This window comes from Eulemur rufifrons, chromosome 8, assembly GCF_041146395.1.
Source record: "Eulemur rufifrons isolate Redbay chromosome 8, OSU_ERuf_1, whole genome shotgun sequence".
Lineage (NCBI taxonomy): Eukaryota > Metazoa > Chordata > Mammalia > Primates > Lemuridae > Eulemur > Eulemur rufifrons.
This window is the reverse complement of record NC_090990.1, coordinates 54,172,802-54,185,471: the sequence shown is the minus strand read 5'-3', so window position 1 is coordinate 54,185,471 and position 12,670 is coordinate 54,172,802. Positions and strand designations below refer to the sequence as shown.

At 36.8% G+C, this 12,670-nt stretch overlaps 2 pseudogenes; one reads left to right on the top strand and one right to left on the bottom strand.

Moving 5' to 3' along the window:
* Positions 1-567: 567 nt before the first annotated feature.
* Positions 568-675, bottom strand: LOC138390998 (U5 spliceosomal RNA; annotated as a pseudogene).
* Positions 676-5,511: 4,836 nt separating this feature from the next.
* LOC138389600 (large ribosomal subunit protein mL52 pseudogene) lies at positions 5,512-5,829 on the top strand (annotated as a pseudogene).
* The last annotated feature ends 6,841 nt before the right edge of the window (positions 5,830-12,670 follow it).

Below are 12,670 nucleotides of genomic sequence, written 5' to 3'. Positions count from 1 at the left end.
CGATACCTCAAAGAACTAAAAATAGACCTACCATTTGATCCAGCAATTCTACTACTAGGTATTTACCCGAGGGAAAAAAAAGACATTTTAGAAAAAAGACACTTGCACTAGAATGTTCATAACAGCACAATTCACAATTGCAAAGATGTGGAAGCAACCCAAATGGCCATCAATACATGAGTGGATTAATAAATTGTGGTATATGTATACCATGGAGCACTACTCAGCCATAAAAAAGATACGAAAATCAAGTATCTTTTGTAACAAACTGGATGGAACTGGAGGCCATTCTTCTTAGTGAAGTATCACAAGAATGGAAAAACAGACACCACATGTACTCAATACTAAATTGAAACTAATCAATCAATGAACACTTATGTGCACATATGGAAGTAAAATTCAAGGGAAATCAAATAGGTGGGAAGGAGGAGGAGGGGATGGGTAAATTCACACCTAATGGGTATAATACACACTAACTAGCTGAAGGACACACTTCTAATTTCAATTCAAACTGTACAAAAGCCAATCATGTAACCAAAACGTATGTACCACCTTAAAATTCTGAAATAAAATAAAAATATACTTTTAGTTGTGTTGGTTCTTTTTTATTCCTCTCCATGGAAATCTTTAGTAAAATGTGAAAGATTTATATGATCTGAAGGGAAACCAGAGTATTGTTGATTCTTTTTTATTTTGGATTTTTCATATTGTAAATATCTACTCTTATATTACTTTTTGCTTATTTGCTTTATTTTCTAACCTTCCTGTGGAAAGTAACCTCATCTGTAAAATTAGGTAATAGTAGTACATACCATATAGGGTTGTTCTCAAGAGTAAATTAATCAATATACTAAAAGCACAAAAAAGTACCTGGAACAAATTAAGTGATTTTATGTGTTTTACTATTAATTCTATTGTGATTATTTTTATTTATTTCCTTCTAAAGTTTGTATTTATGTCTTTTTATTTTATTTTTCTAGTAAATAATTTCATTGTATTTTATAAAAGTATTGGTCTGCCATGTATTGGAAGAATTAAAAATTTGTCCTTCCTTCATCACAGATGATTTGAGAACTGCTTTCTCACCATTTACTCTCACCACCAAGAATTTATATTGTTGTCATAGATCTTTATTCTACTTTTTAGGTTCCCTAAGACATTACCAACGTTAACTTATACAGTTAATATGTGATTAAATTTATTCACATATTTATTAATGTGCTCTTCATTTTTTCTTGCATTTCAGATCTTCCATCCCAGATAATTTTTCTTCTGCAGGAAGTACATTCTTTATAATTTCTTTCATGAAAATATGCTGGCAGAAAACTTTCTTAGTTTTTGTTCCCTAAAATGTCTTTATATTTTCCGCATTCTTTAAAGATATTTTTACTGAGTATAGAATTATAGGTTGTTAGTCTTTGTCTCCGAACCTTCACTCAACTATTTTTTTATTGCCTTCTGGCTTGACTTCTCATTGAGAATTCAGTTATCAGTCTATCATTTCTGCACAAGTAACACATTCTTCTCTCTAAATAATTAAAAAGTATTCTCTATGAATTGGTGTTCTGAAGCTTAAATCAAATATGATGTGGTATGGTGGTGCTGGGTTTTTGTTGTTGCTATTGTTCTTATTTATCTTGCTTCAATTTCACTGTCCTCACTGAATCTAGGTTCTATCATATTTAATTGGTTCTGGAAATTTTTTAGCTATTTATTTTAGGATGCATCTCCCAATTTTCTTTGTCTACCTTTAAAATATCAAATAGATGTTTGTTGGGCCATTTCTGTGGCAGACCAGACTCTTAAGGTGGTTCCCATGGTCCCTGCCCCTTGGTGATCATGCCATTATATTATGCCATCCCCTTGAATGTGAGTGCATTCTGTGAATTACTTCTAAGCAATATAGTATGGTAAGGATGATAGGTTTTAGGTGATTTTGAGTACGCAAGATTGTAGTGCCTCTCTCCCTCCCTCCCTCCCTGCCTCCTTCTCTCTCTCCATCCCTGATTTTGAGGAAGCCTACAACCATATTTGGTAACCACAGGTGGCAAGGAACTGTATGAGGCCTCTAGGAATTGAGGGCAGCCTTCATTAATAGCCAGCAAGAAACTTGAGCCCTCAGTCCTACAAGCACTGGGAACTGAATTCTGCCTAAAGCCTGAGTGAATTTGGGAATGGACCATTCCCAAGTCAAACCTCAGATGGAAATACAGGCCTAGCAAACACTTTGATTGCAGTCTTGTGACATCCTAAGAAGAGAACCCAATAAAAGAATGCTTGGATTCTTGACTCATGGAAACTGACATAGTAAATGTGCGTTGTTTTAAGCTGCTAGAGAATGTGTTAATATTATAGTACATCAATAAATAACTAATGCAATCTCACTCCCTCCTTATGTCTCCTGACTGATACTTTTTTCAGTGCTCTATTTCATTGTGCTGCATTTTCCTGGTTCATATCTCTTATGTAGTTCACAAAATCCCTTTTCATTTTTGTTTAATGTTCTGGGTTAAATTATGAGTTTTTAATTTCAATTATATATCTATATATGCTACAAACATTTCTTGATATTTCATTTTGTTTCTTTGTCTATTCTGGTAATTATAGTTTCTTTCTTGCATTGCATATTTTCATGTTTTTTTTTCTTTTAAACATAATCAATTTAAGCCTATGCCTAATAGTTTCCTTATCTGAAGTCCTTTTCTTGCCTGTTTCTAAGGACTGTTGTTTTGCTGGGTTTTGTTAAACTTTCCTTACATACTTACTTATTCTTTACTTTGAACTATAATACTTATTTTTTTTTAATTTACTTGTGGGATTTTTTTGAAAGCTGAGATAAAAGTAAGTTCCTCCTAATAGAATTTGTATTTGCTTCTGCCAAGCTTCTGGGCCACTTAAGTTTATACTCATTTTTAATTTAATTTTTGGTTTAAAGTTTTCTGGAAGCCAAATAGGTAATGTGGTTTTGTACTACAAACTCACATAGGGTAAACTCATGGTTCTAATTTCTCAATAGCATATTCTCCCCGCTCTGTTCAAAGCCAAGGTTTGAGATAATTGATTAACTTTGCAGTTGCCTGGGAGGTTTTTCTATTTTATCATGTTACTAAGGGTGAAGACATTTGGTGTTCCAACTTTATATAGGTATGTTTTCCATTTAGACTCCTGTAATGGGTAATTTAATATGTCAACTTAACTGGGACTTGAGGTGCACAAATATTTGGTTAATGATTATTCTGATTGTGTCTGTGAGGGTGTAACTAGAAGAAATTAACATTTGAATTAATAAACTTAGCAAAGCAGATGGCTCTCCCCAATGTGGATGGCCTTCATCCAATCCATTGGAGACTTGAGTCCTCTAAGGCAGTGGTTCTCAACCTTTTTGGCACCAGGGACTGGTTTCACAGAAGACAATTTTTTCTACAGACCAGAGTGGCATTCGATTCTCATAGGGAGAGTACAACCTAGATGCCTTGCATGTGCAGTTTACAGTAGGGGTCACACTCCTATGAGAATCTAATGCCACCAATGATCTGACAAGAGGTGGAGCTCAGGCAGTGATGTGAGCAATTGGAGTGGCTGTAATACAGATGAAGCTTCACTGGGTCATGAAGCTTCACTCTGTCGGTTACTCGCTGCTTACCTCTTGCTGTGCAGCACAGTTCCTAACAGGCCACAGACCAGTACTGGGCCATGGCCCAGGGGTTGGAGACTGCAGCTGTAAAGAGCCAGAGGAAAATTATACAAGGCTATAGTTTTAAGGAAGCAAAGTTGCATTCAAGTTAATTAGCTCCCCTCAATATGTTTCATTGACAGAGTAAGGGAGAATTCACTTTCTCTGCCTACCTGTTTTCAAGATGGGACATTGTTCTTCTCTGGCACTGAAACTAGAACTTATACCATTGGCTCTCCTGGTTTTCTGGCCTTTGTACTCAGACTGGGACTGCATCACTGGCTTTCCCAGGTCTTTAGCTTGCAGATGAAAGATCATAAAATTTTTCAGTCTTCATAATCACAGCCAGATAAAGATATTAATTTAATTTAATATCTTTATTTATTTAATATCTTTATCTATAGATCACCACAGTTCCACAGACAGAAATCTAGAAGAAGCATTTTCACGGCTCTGGGCTCTGAGAGGATTTTTTTAATGAGAGTTTTTGTAGACAGTACATTGAGGTGATTAATCAATTTCTTCAACTGCGGTTGTATCTTTAAAATAGCAAAGTCATTATTCATACAACTATATCTTATGTTATTACTCAGCAAAAGCTAGCATAATGTTCTAAGCCCAGTTTTATGAAAGAAGTCCTATAAGGAGCCAGAGAAAAGTTATACAAGGATATTGTTTTAGGGAAACAAAGTTGCATTCAAGGTAATTAGCATCACTCAATATATTTCATTATGATCAAAAGAATCTTGATCAAATAAGTTTGAGAGATACTGTATACTATTTTATTCAAACTATATTTTCTTAGAGAGTCATAAAATATAATAACATATAAGGCTACAATGAGTTCTGAAATGAGAAAACCTGGTTTTATGAATCTTATTTGAGCCTGAAATTCTTTCTTCTTTTCTACAAAAGAGGAAACTAGCATCCCATATAAAATATTTTTGTGAGCCTTGTCTTAAGATGATCTGGCATATCATATGTGAAAAACTGGAAAATTTTCAAAACAGAATACATATCTCTCATACTACTTTTCTCAATAATTTTCTTTAGCAGCAGATGAATGACAGAGAAATAAAGGTTTCTAGGAGGAATCAGAATAACAGGTATTTTATCCTTCCTTTTTCCTCCTTGAAACACCTTTTTTCCTGGTTTCTCTACCTAATTTGCTGATCATTCTCAGACTCCTTTGCTAGTGACCTTTCATCTCCCCAGTGACGTAATGGTCAGTGGTTACACTCACATACCTGGTGATCTCATCAAGTCTAATATTAATAACTTTAGATAATATCTTTATGCTGAAGACTCCCAAATTTATATCTCCAAACTAAACTTGTCTCCTGACCTCCTGCCTCATATTTCCAGCTGTCCAGTTGGCATCTCCATTTAGCATCTCAGACTTAACATATCCAAAAGCTGAATTCCTGAACCCAAAACCTGCTCTCCCTGCACTCTTCCCTGCCTTACTTAATGTGCATTTCTCTAGGTGCCAAAACCTCTGTCATCATATTTGATATCTCTCTTTCTCTAACAATTCAAATCTAATCCAGCAAGTAATTCTATGAATTCTACATTTTAAATAGGTCCAGAATAAAACGACTTGTCTCCTCCTCCAGTGACCCAACCCTGGTGCAGACCACCATCAGCTCTTGCCTTGCTTTCTGCAATAGTCATTAATCTCCAAGCTTCCATCCTTCCTTGCCCACTATAAGAAAGTCCTCTTCATAGCAACACAGGTCACTCTGTTCAAGCAAATTTCAGATCACGTCACTCTCCAAGCTCTTCATTGGTTTCCCATCTCCTTATCATGACTTATAAGACTCTACATGGGTCTTGGCATGGCTGCTTTAGGAACTGTGCTCTTTAGTGTCTGCCCTGCAGCAGAGCAGCTTGGGCGGGCAGCCAGTGGCGACTCCAGCAGGGCCTGACTGCCAACCCCACCCGCTATGGGCTCCTATGGAATTCCCAGACTGGTCATACGCTGATGGCAGCCCTGCTCCCCCAGTGAAAGGCCAGCTTCGAAGAAAAGCCGAAAGGAAGAAGTTTGCAAAATGAGTTGTACTGTCGTCACAGGAAATGGATGCTGGATTACAGGCATGGCAGCTTGGGCAGCAGAAGTTGCAGGAAGAAGAAAGGAAGCAGAAAAATGCTCTTAAACCCAAAGGGACTTCACTGCAGAACCCATTTCCAAGTCAATTTAAAAAAGCAACTCTTCCTACCTTCCCAGCCTCTCCCTAGCTTTCTTTTCTGTCACCTAGATGCCTCATCCCAGCCAGAAGAGAGGCTTCATGTTCTTTGTCTGTCTTCAGGGCAAAAGAGCTTGGACACCCAGAAGAACAGGCTGTAAGATCATCACCTGGGAGGCTTGGCTCAGTGCCCTCACCTGTGCCTCCATTCCAGTTCAGCTGAATCTTGCTCTAGGATTTCTTACCCTCCTTTGCAGGCCATAGTACAGGCCCAACTATGAGCAATAGCTGCCCTGCAACATGACAAGGGGACAGCAGTTTTAGCCAGGCACTCAAGCCTTTAACAGCCCATACATAGCTCAGGCCTTGTGCAGTTCGTATCTACTAAATGTTTTGATGAAAAGGGGGGACAAAAAGACCCTACATGATCTGTATCACCTCCACACTCCTCATTTCCTCTGTGACTTCATGTCCTTCAATTCTCTCCTTTGCTCATTCAGCTCTAACCACACAGATAGCCTTCCAGTTCTTATAAGCTCCTCACTCAGGGTCTGTTCACTTGCTGTTCCTCGGTGAGAACTGCTCTTCCCATCAGAAATCTATCCGACTCGCTCACTTAGCTCCATCAAGTCTTTGCTCCAATCTTATCTTCTCAATAAGACCTCCCTGGTCACCCTATTTAAAATTAAACTTCTGCTTCTGGTACTCCCTATTAACTCCCTGCTTGATTTTTCCCTATAGAGTTTATCATTATCAAACTTAATATTTAGTTTGCTCATTTATTTTATTTTGTTCTTTCTTTGATTGGAAGATAAATTCCACAAGACCAGGGATTTTGCCTGTTTTATTCACTGTCACATCTCTGATGCTTAGAAAATTCCTGGAACATAGAAAATGTTTAATAAATATTTGTGAATGAATGTATGTTTTTCACTTTAGCGTATAATTCATGAAGGTAATTTTCATTGTGACCATTTTAAAAATCTGACTTTTGTTTTTTTGCTTTAAATAACTTCCCTCCCTGCCCACAGAAAGACTGCCCACAGAAATTCAATCTGTAGGTTGAATGTCTCAAATAGGAGCTCCTTCTTTGTTCATGTTCTTAGATAAGTACTCAGTCGAAGCCTTGTAAATTTTTTATAAAAAATGTCTAGGGAACATTTCTTCTCCAAGTCAGCAGGAGCAGAGAACATCAGGTCTGTATGTTTCTGACAAAACTCATATTGAAATTTAATTGCAATTTATGATGATATTGACAGGTGGGACCTTTAAGAGGAGATTAGGTCATGAGGGCAGAGCCCTCATGGATGGATTAATGCTGTCTCCTTGGGAGTGAATACCTTATAGGGGGAGCAGGTTCCTGATGAAAAGGATGAGCTCAGCCCACTTCCACCCTTCCGCCATGGGAGAACTCTCGCCAAATGCTGGCATCATGTTCTCGGACTTCTCAGCCTTCGGAACTGTGAGACAAATAAAACTTTCTTCTTTATAAATGACTCTGTCTGTGGTATTCTGTTATAGCAGCAGAAAATGGACTTAGCCTGAGATCTTAAAATATTTCTTATAGTATCCAAAGAGCCTTTGCTCATATTTTTTCTCAACTCCTTGATCACCACCATTCTCCTAATGTACATGAAAACTACACAATGAGCAGTGATATACAGAAAGATAATGAATTCTCCCTTTGGGGAGAAAATGATCACTTTTGAACTGCTCCAGATGTTCAAATACAACATGGACATATACAGGGAAGATATAGTTATTGAGAAACAAATAATGCTGGCTCCTTAGTTAGACAGTAAGTGAAATTCCTTCTCTATTTAGGTCACTGAATAACATTTAACAGTGATAACTTACGGTTGAGAATAATTTTGCTCAGCTTTTGCTTTTTGCTTAAGCTATCCTTCCACAGAGACTGAGCACATAGGGTAATTGTCTTTACAACCCAAATTATCTATAATTAAAATTATACATCTTCATCATTCTGAATACTGGCATTTGAGTTACTTGTAACCATTAAGTCTGCCAAAAGGTACAGAGATGATTAATTTCAAAAGGCTAACAAAGAAGGGAAGAAATTCGTATCTATTGCTTTCCTATTTTGTGCCAGTCACTAGGCTGGACAGTAGCACGTGATTTTATGTGTGTGTCCTTATAACCGTCCCATGAGATGGGCAATAGCATCTTCATTTCCACAGGTGAGATAATTTGACAAGGGTATCACAGATAGTGAATGAAAAAGATTATAGGCAGGTCTGCCTAATTCTAAAGCCTGTCACCCCTGCTTCTCCCCATAAGATTTCCTTCTGAGAAGCAAGACTAACTCTGTCAATGACCTTAAGCTGAACCTTTGCTTTCATGTCTCATGAACTCAGAAGAATCCACAGCATAAATGAGAGGAGTGAATTTATGTCTTCCCTCCGCCTAGTGCTCAGCGGCCAGCTTCCCTGAAACCTACAGAAATTAATAACCATATGGATTTTAGAAGAGGAGACTTCAGCTATAACTTACGGTCTGTTATCAACATGGCAGCCACAGCCATCTTTTTTACAATGTAAGGAAATAAATCGATTTTCCAGCTCCTCTGCTCAGAATTCTCCAGTGGCTTCTCAGGTTGAAGCAGTAGTCCCCACCATGCCACACAAGGCCCACCTAAGTGGGTTCAACCCAGTCTCCTATTGTTCTCCTGCCTGCTCACATTTGTCTTCAGACTGCTCCCATCATGCAGACTCCCACCTTTTGTTTGTTCCTCAACCTGAAATGTTCTTCTCTCAAATAATCACATGGCTTACTCCATTACTTTCTTCAGTTGGTTACTCAAGTACACCTTCCTGGGAGATCCTCCTTGAGCACTGTAGCTTAGCCATGTCCACTGCCCCCGGCACATCCACACACCCATGGTTTCCTACTCTCCTTTCTTTCTTTACTTTAACATTATATAGAGAGAGATAAAATCTATAGAAATATATTACATATAAAATGTATTTATATTGATTTTTGTCTGTTCCTTCTCTCATCACATTAGAATGTGAGATTTACAACAGCAGGGATTTTGTGTCTTTTGTTATCAGATGTATATGCAATGTCTATATCGGTCCTTGTCTACACAGTGTATGTTCAACAAACATTGGTTTAGGAAATCAACAAATTTGAAAGTTGAGGATGCAGCATTTTCACAACTTCTAAGTAGTAAACTAACTAATTTGCTTCTGGGCAGTCCAGCTACATGATGTCTTATGGAAATCCCATTCCTCCTATTCAGCCTGCCCCTTGCACCAACTCTCCAGTCCAGCTGCAAAGGTTCAGCTAACACCCAGGGAATTTTCACTTAGAAAACATAACAGGTTGAACAGAAAGTGGTTTTTAACTCTTAAGCTATAAGAACCCAAAGCCTTTAAACTTTTACAACAAAGATTCTGCGCTGTCACCCTTCCAGGAAAAGGTCCACCAGACATGATGTTATTCATATTTAATTCTTCATCACTTTATTTCTGAACCCTTGAGATTTCAACCTCTGAGCCAAGATTCCTTAATGGCTGGCTTATCACCAAGTGTAGAAGTGAGAATTTCCCAGACATTCTTAAACAAAATCCAATTTGACAAGTTGACAACAGCTATGTGACTATTAGAATCTTCACTTGCTATAATGACAGCAATTAGAGAAATAGAGAAATTAGACTTAGAAATCTTCAAAATTATCAGAATATGATTTATTTGAACTGGATTAAAATATATTTTTAAAAAGGTACTAATGCAATTTAGTATGTTTGCGTGTATGTCTTAAACCTGTATACTATTGTCTTTTCTTTTTCTAAAAATAGATGTAAATTTAATTCCACCAAAAGGAGTGTTTAAATCAAAAACTCTAAAGTGAGAAAATTTACTTTGATTTGCATCCAGCTTCCTAGCATTCTGGTACCCTCCTCCAGAAAAAAGGAATGGGCAACTCTCAATGGCCTGTACTGTTGTTAATAGTTGCACTATCCTGAGGCTTCTCATTGAGAAGGAAGAAAGAGAAGTGGCCCTTGCACTCAAGCTCTTGTCATTTCAGTGCACTGCCCTAGAGTAAAAGAGCAGGAGTTTTATCATGCCCCAAACAACTTTGTGAGATTAGAAGAAGGCACACAACCCTCAGACTTTTCCTCCGGGGAGAGATGAAGAAGAATGGAGTGTGCACATGTTGTGAAACATGTGAAAATGTTTGAGAGGCTCCCAGAATCTCTAGCCAGGGTGACTGGTGAAGACCGATGAAACTAGTCTGTACAGACTGGGAGAGGTGGCTGCTTCCTCAAAGGCAGAAACACCAAAGCAAAGCTACAAGGAACATGGGAGAATCAGGGAAACATAACTAAAGAAACAAAATAAATCTCTGGATTTGATTTTAAAGGAAGAGAGAAGAACAACAATACACTACTTGTTCTTCATCTCACATCTCTAAATTTAAAAATGTAAGAATACAGGAGAATCCTACAGTCTTATTCAACCTCAAATTCAACAGGCATGATTCTTGAACCAAACAAAAGCATTGTAAGCCTTCCAACAGAAGATCATACAAACCACCGTCCTCACTTACAAAGACACCATCTCTGAGGGAGAAGAAAGTGAAGGAAAAACTGCGGATAAAAGTTCTATGGTAAAAAATAGAATATCTTTTCTAATGAAGAACATTTATGTGTTTCTGCCTCTTTCTAAAATTAATCACTGCCAGTCATAGGGTCAGTCACACCATAACACCAAATTTCAGCTTCAGACATTGAAGCAATTTTCCTGCTTGTTTTGTTTGCTGGTTTCTAGTGTATAAACAGTCTTCTTCTTTTCCCCTGAAATCCCATGTGGGAGAGTTGACTCAAGTTATTATATATATTGGGTTACATGAATACAATTATGGGCCTTTATGTTCCCCAAAAGAGATGTGAAATTAGAGTTATGTCCTAATTTCCAATGCCTACCTAATATTGAAGGAGTGTGTACAAAAGATAGGCTTTATGAGCATAAAAGAGAATACCATAGATTTTTATGTCTTAAAGTCAAAATTATCTAAATAGATTTAGAAAGGTAAACGTTCAAAAGACAGCTCTCTAGCCTAGACATTATACTGTTTACCTGTCAGCACCTTGCAGTGTACATCTTGGAGAATGTGCCTCTGCAATGATCACTGCAGTGGAGATATTTTTTTTCCTTGCTGAAGATTTTCTCAGTCTGTCTATTTAAGCAAATCTATGTTGGCCACGTAGTTTTTGTTTTCTTCCAAATTGCTGCACATTTTCTGGCAACATTATGATAACTATTTGCCTAGATTAAAAAGTAATATTTCATATTGAAAATGATTAGAATCATAAAAAGAAGAAATATTCTTTTCTTATGACAGGAAAACTCCACTTATATATAGAAATATTTAGGGGCTTTTTGTGGGCATATTAGATTGCCAAGCAGTAGCTAATTTATTGCCAATATATGGCCCTAGAGTCTATTTTGACTGTGTCTCAAAACTCTCTACATCATCTGAATGTCTTTATTTTTATTTTTTTTCTGAGATGTATTGGTTTTCACTTTTACAAAAGGAATTTATTTTTGCCTCATTTACAGTCACATAGTGTTTGCAGAGCCTCAACATTAATTTATAGCCCCAAAGCAGATATGATTTGGGGGCAGAGTTGTTGTGTAATCGTGGAAAATTTACTACCAATCTTACATATACTTCTATATGCTTATATAGCCACTAAGTATTATGTAAGTAAGTGACTGAATTTGAGCCAGCATGAGAATATAGAATAAATTTCAACAGATGTCAGGGAAATCCAATTCTTGTGAAAAAAATATTTTCATGAAGAACATAAATCAAGAAGTTTATGCACCAATCAATAGATGATTCCAGGAAGAAAAGTAGTTCCTTGGGCAATTAGACCTTTATTCCCTTTAAGGAATGTAGCTCAGTGTAGCCAGACCATATTTGCAGCAATGTCCTGATTATTTCCCTCCTTATCTTTGATTCTAATCATTGATTCTCTTTAGTTCCATTTCCCATACACATGGCAAATTTACTTTTGCATGTGAAATTCCATGAAAAAAATGAACAAAGTGCAATTTAAATCATTGACATTTGTCTCATCTTGCCTTAACAAGTAAAATAATTTAATACTGATTTTGCTGAACTGGTCAGATTTTTACACTATGTGATTGCATGGGTATTTAATTGAAGCTACAGAAGAACTGTACTTAATAATTGCGACCAAGCAACAAGTGTAGCATTTTAATATTATCTTACATGAATTCTTTAGAGTGAACTAATTTTGAAAGTATTTTGTTGATTTACATGTTTTCTAAAAGGCTTTAAGAAAAATTTTCGATATCAATGATTCACACTTGAAAAAATGACTATGAGAGGATTACCAATTTTTCTAATTCTTACACCTGGTCTTAAAATAGTAATTACAACTTAATAAAAAGAACTACTATTGAGCAAGTGCTCACATCACACTGGGGGCTTTGTACACACTCTCATGCTAGTGATAATCTTGGAAGATAAGTATGAATTACAGCCTATTTTACAAGTGGAGAAACTGAGGCATAGAGAAATTAAATAACTTGCTAAAAGTGATACAGCTAGAAAAAATGGCAAAGCAGAAATGGCGAGTTTAATTCTCTGTGTATACTTACCATTATCCAAGATACAATTCTTCCAAATTGTGCCTCAGTTGATAAGAATAATCAGTTATTTATGCAACTGCCAAACCTCATCTGCAATTTATACCCAAGTGAATTCCTAGCTCTTTGGGAATTTCAAAGTATGGCCAGCACTTGATTTTTCAGC